This window comes from Musca vetustissima, unplaced genomic scaffold (genome assembly GCF_032173495.1).
Source record: "Musca vetustissima isolate MV318-11 ecotype Yass unplaced genomic scaffold, APGP_CSIRO_Mvet_v1 utg59013, whole genome shotgun sequence".
Classification (NCBI taxonomy): Eukaryota; Metazoa; Arthropoda; class Insecta; order Diptera; family Muscidae; genus Musca; species Musca vetustissima.
In genome coordinates this window covers 41376-47517 of record NW_026874227.1, presented here as the reverse complement: position 1 = coordinate 47517, position 6142 = coordinate 41376, and the positions used below count along the sequence as shown (strand labels likewise).

At 35.3% G+C, this 6142-nt stretch overlaps 2 non-coding genes across 2 annotated transcripts; one reads left to right on the top strand and one right to left on the bottom strand.

The window, feature by feature from the left end:
• Positions 1-729: 729 nt before the first annotated feature.
• On the top strand, positions 730-803 carry Trnai-aau (transfer RNA isoleucine (anticodon AAU)). The gene has a single exon. It is a non-coding gene; the product is annotated as a tRNA-Ile (tRNA).
• A 3067-nt stretch (positions 804-3870) lies between these two features.
• Trnai-aau (transfer RNA isoleucine (anticodon AAU)) lies at positions 3871-3944 on the bottom strand. The gene has a single exon. It is a non-coding gene; the product is annotated as a tRNA-Ile (tRNA).
• Between the last annotated feature and the right edge of the window lie 2198 nt (positions 3945-6142).

Below are 6142 nucleotides of genomic sequence, written 5' to 3'. Positions count from 1 at the left end.
AGTTCAGAGGGTAATAATTGGTCACAATTCATGTGTTTGTGTTTAATTATTTTGATGAATGGTATCAATTGAGCCAAGACCGACATTATAAGTTTTTTGTGATTATAGGGGCCTAGTGCATCATGAGTTCATCGAGAAGGGTCGTACGGTTAGTAAAGAAAATAAAGGGTACGTATTTTTGTACCATTAGAAAGCGGATCTAGAACATAACATTAATAGCATCGCAGGCACCACATACTGCAAAACTTGTCCTATTGATTTTTGTTTTGTTTACAAAACTGAAGAGTCCCGTGTTAAAACGATTGAGAAAATTGTGTCTGTACAGAAGTAGTTGATCCCAAAAACAAACCTCGAATGTTTTTTCAAGATTCGGAAAGAGGTGGTCTATTCTAGCTACCACACAAGTGATTCATATGGGTGTATCAGGTGGCTTATATTAGAATACATGTATTGTTCAATTTGAGATCGGAAATAGATCAGATTTAAATATAACCAAAAGGCACATGTATACTACGTAACAACCAAGTTTTGCCATTAGAAATTGTAGTAATTGCCTAATCTCTTTGATTTTTTGTTTGTTTATTTAAACATTATTAGAGCCCGATATTTCAACACGATAATGACTAATACAAATAAATCAAATCAGATAATATAATCATGCCTAGAAGTAGATTACATATTGTAGCAATGCGGGTTTCGGAATCACAATTATTTCACTGGTCAGCATGTGGCCCATTAGCTCAGTTGGTTAGAGCGTCGTGCTAATAACGCGAAGGTCGCGGGTTCGATCCCCTCATGGGCCAATTGATCATTTTTTTATTTTCTCTACCATAGATCAATTATTCCCTCCATCATAAGGTGGAGTGTATATCGAATTTATCATTCATGGAATATATGGATCCACTTTTTAGGGTAGCCTCATATAACGGTACCCCCAATATTTAGTATTTTCAAGTATTTGGACACTTTTAAAAAATAAATCGAATAAAAATTTAGTGCCTGTTAGTATCCATTATTAAAAAGTTCCATAACTACCAGTATTAAGTACGATTTTCTAAAACACCCCAATCTTATTTCAATTCTCAGAATTCCAGTTCTATCGGTTCACCTAAATTCAATTTGTATCGTATTTAGTATCATTTAGGACATATACGTACAAATTTCTATTACTACCTACATCAAGCAATCCAATGGACATTTTATTACCAATTTTTAAGATACAGAAAAAAGAAGAAAGAACAAGAAAAACGTGAGCGTGAGCAGGGGTCAGAATGAAGTCCGGAAATTTTACCAACGAGGAAAACGCCAAACCGAAGGTTTTGGTGCAGGCACAGCCTCCTGTAGAGGTGAAGAAAGTAACCTGGTGACAGACACAGACAGCGTGTTGAGGATCTGGAAGGAGCTTTTTTAAAGCTTCTGGTATCAAATAGTGGCAGTGAAGAAGATACTCCAGAACCAATAAGAGATGATGGTATAGAGTGTATACCACTTAGCCAAGATGAGGTCATAAAATTAATCGGCCCAAGAACAATAAAGAAAATAAAGGAGCCGTTGGGTTACCAGCCGAACTATTCAAGACTGGTGGTCAGATGCTGGTCAGGAGCATGCAGCAGCTGATTAGTACAATTTGGCTAGAGGAATACATGCCCAATGATTGGAACCTCAGCATTCTGTATCCTGTGCACAAAAAAGGAGACAAGGCGATATGTGCCAACTATAGAGGAATTAGCCTTCTTCCCATCGCATATAAAGCGCTATTCAGTGTGCTGTGTGAACGATTGAAGCCAATTGTCAATGACATCATTGAACCATACCAATGCGGCTTCAGACCTGACAAATCCACCATTGGCCAGATTTTCACTTTGCGCCAAATCCTGGAAAAGACCCACGAAAATCACATCGACACATACCACATATTCGTCGACTATAAAACAGCATTCGACAGCCCTATCCGTTCAGAGGAGTTTAAAGCCATGTCTAGGTTCGGCTATGCAGGATAACTTTAAGTGACACAAGGTCAGCAGTTAAAGTCGGAAAGGACCTACAGAGCCCTTCAATACGGAACTAGTATTCAGACAAGGTGACAGTTTGTCGTGTGATCTTTTTAACATCCTGCTGGAAAAGGTCATACGAGACGCAAAGAAATGACACTCTGTACACCAAACAACACATGTTACTCGCCTACGCCGATGACATCGATGTAATGGGTCGAACATTGCCAGCGGTAACAGCCACCTTTGAACAAATTGAGAAGGAGTCTGCCAAAGTGGGTCTGGCAGTTAGCGGCGAGAAGACCTATCTGATGGTATCAACGTGCAAGACGTCCAGTAGACTCGGACCAACTGTGGAACCTGAGAACTACAGCTTAGAGGTAATTAAAGATTTTATATACCTTGCTACCGCCATAAATAAAACGAATGACATCAGTTTTGAAATTCGGAGAAGGATTGTGATGGTCAACAGATGCTACTATCGAACCATAAGCTTTACAATTTATACGCTGACATCGACATAGTCAAACGTATTGAGCTGCAGCGATTACGGTGGCTAGGCCATGTTATGCGAATGAATGAGGATGCCCCAGCTCAAGCGATAAAAGCGAGCCTACTGATAGTTCCCGTAGAAGGGGAAGGTCGCGAATTAGATGGAAATACCAAGTAGAAAATTACATCTTGGAACGTGGTCTTTCAAATTTGAGGAGATGCGCAAAAGTCCGCTTGGAAATCTTTTTTAAGCTCGGCTTATGGAACATCCGTTCTGTAACAAGCCAGCTAAGTAAGTATATCGACCCTACTTCTCAACCTTGATTCACATTCCAAATTTCATGTTTTTAGCTCTATCCGTTTAGATGCTACCAAATTTAGCAAATTTAGTAATTTTTACTATTTTTCGCATACTTATAGTTCGAATGTCCAAAAAACTCTTTTGTACGTCTCCAACAACTCCAACACTCAATCAATGACCCTCAATCTAAATTTTAGAGTTCTAGCTAGACAAATACAAATGGTACCATATTCAGTATTTTTAGTGCTTTTTGTTCCCTTCTAGTATGAATTTCCAATAACCCAGCCTTATCTGTCACCTTTGGACCAAGAGTGACCCTCATCCAAAATTTTGAGTATATTTAACTGCAACACCCATTTGATTGTATTTTTTGGGAGAGAAACCATTTTAAAAATAATTGCCCTACTCCCTGATTTGTCAAAATAATTAACGAAACCCTCAAATGTCTAGATTTTGAACCTGAATTGGTCCTCCCTATGATTACTTAGTGCGTTCATATAATTTTGTTTTTTAGTCAAGTTTTGTACTGAAGTCAACATTAGTGTTATGTTTTGTTTTTGTTATATTTGATGTGTAATAAATTCCAAACATCATTATACAGTAATAATAAATCATATTTTTTTAAACCTATCAAACTATAAAAATAATATATATTTCTGTTAATTGTATTAAATAAAATACTAGAAACAATATATTATATGCCTATAATTGATATAATATATGATTAAACATCATTCATACTTTCAAGACTCTGCATTGTTATTGCTGCAAATGACAAATTTTAGTTTAACAAAAAAAGTTAACATATTTAATTTGCTACTTTATTTATGCAATTGATTTATACATAAAAGTTGACACACATCATTTTTTTTATTTTGTATAAATAAATACATAAACATTGCAAGTTAATAGCTTTTCATATAATGTCATAATTTATGAGGCATAGATTTATTTATGAATGTCATTAAATTGTTATATTTAAACAAATGGCTTATTATGATTTTTATGTGATTTTTTTTGTTATAACTTCTGATAGGAAATAAAATATATAATATTAATTAAAAATGCAAACAAAAAGTTCATTGTTGGCCCATGGGGGGATCGAACCCGCGACCTTCGCGTTATTAGCACGACGCTCTAACCAACTGAGCTAATGGGCCAGTTTGATAATGGTGGACAAAGTTACTACAAAATACAATGCACACACAATAACGGCTAACCGCCTTTAGTTTGAGTGAGTAACAGTACACTGTTAGTGAATGCTTGGTAAAATAACAGAACAAATGAATTTGCCACAATATTCACCATTCTCTGTTGTATGACTGGTTAAATTCAAAATGTTAACATTATTAAATGTTATTTTACATTATTCAAACATATTACACACACATAGAAAATTAATAAAATAATAAATACATATCGCACCGGTTAATTAAAATTGGCAGCACTCAAAAAATCTACTTTTCAAGTTGTTGCTTGTTAGGGCGAACATCATTGAATGGTCGGTCACTAAGGTAAACACGAAAGGGAACAAGTGAAAAAAACTAGAGTTGTTCTATCTAGTTCAGTTAGCTGATCGCTCTTTATAGTTCAGCTCTTTTGACTGAACTAGTTCGTTCTTCTAGTTCAGTAGTTCAATCGTTCGTAATTAATCTCTTTTATTCAGCTGTCGTTTTACTTCGGTCGTTCTTTTAAAAGTTCTTCGCTCTCCGAATCGTTCAGTTGATAGTTTGTGTAAATAAATGCAATATTACAATTTTGTAAAACATTACAACATGTTGGGCCTATATGGCGAGGATATTAAAAAGAAAAATTTAAGAACAGTTTATGGACCTATAATGTGTGAATTTTTAAATAAATGTTTCAAAAGAATTGATAAATTGAATTGATTAAAAGAGGTTCCAAAGAAAATGTGGTCCTAATGGGCGTAGATTTTTAAGAAAAGTTTCAAAATAATTGAATAATTACTTGCCAACATAAATGATAGGCAACATATTTGTGTTTACTAAATTAAAGCGCTGTTAATATCACATGCAAAATAAAACTCGATCGGCGTCGCATCCATTTAGACCAAATCGAACTAGGTCAGTAAAACGCTCACATTTGAACTAAAAGCAACGATTATTCCAGTTCTTTCTTTTAATGAACTAAAAATAATGAATTTGTAAGACCTAGTTCAATCGGTCTTTTAAGTGAATCGTTCATTTGAACTAGTTCGTTCGTGAACTGTACAACTCTAGAAAAAACGTCAATATTGGTCTACATTTTAATTTAGCTCCCATATAAAGCTTCGCCAGTTATTCAGTATTTTGGGTTTTCTGTGTACAAAATATTGTCAATATTGGCCATAATCGGTATTGTGATGGTATTAGGCACATGTTTCTACCTAATTGGTTGTAATTTGATCATTATACCCTTCACCACACTGTGCTACAGGGTATTATGTCTCTGTGCATATTTTTGTAACAGACAAAAGGAAACGAGATAGACACATGGTTCCTTTTGAGAATATGCATAGAATCACTTTCTGAGTCGATTTACGCATGTCCGTCTGTCCATGTTAAATTGTAAACAAAGTACAGATCGCATTTATGATTCGAATTGGATGGAATTTGGCATAGGTCACTTATTTGGCCCAAGGACGAACCCTATTGAAATTGAGAAAAATCGGTTCAGATTTAGATAGAGTTCCCATATATATGTTCGTCCGATTTAATGTAAATGGGGTACCAAAGTCCCTATATATCTTTCGATTTGCACGAAATTTGGCGTAGCACAATGAATTAGGCCCAGACTGATGTGTGTCAAGTTTCCTGAAAAGCGGCCCAGATTACGATATAGCTCCCATATATATTTTCGTCCGATTTAATGTAAATTGTGCACCAAAGGCCCATGTATCTTTCGATTTGCACGAAATTTGGCACAGCGTAATGAATTAGGCCTAGAAAGACGTGTGTTATGTTTTCTGAAAATCGGTTCAGATTTAGATATAGCTTCCTTATATTATAGATTGATTTTAAGAAATTGAAGCACCAAGGGACCAATATATGGCTGATAAGAACAAAACGTACTGAAATTAGTATAACGTAATCTGTGACTAGTTTCCTTGAAATCGGTTCATATTTGGATGTAGCTCCATATATATTTTCGCCCGATTTTAAGTAAATTGGGCATCAAATTCCTCATGTTAGTCAGATTGACATCAAATTTTGCGCAACGTACAAAATTGAGCATAAAATAACGTTGTGGCGTTTTTTAGAAGTACAGACATAGCCCAACGGATGACCTATTGATATTTTTTTGAAGACGATTTACATACTTTTGTCCCATTGTAACAAACGAATGACATGTTTATGGA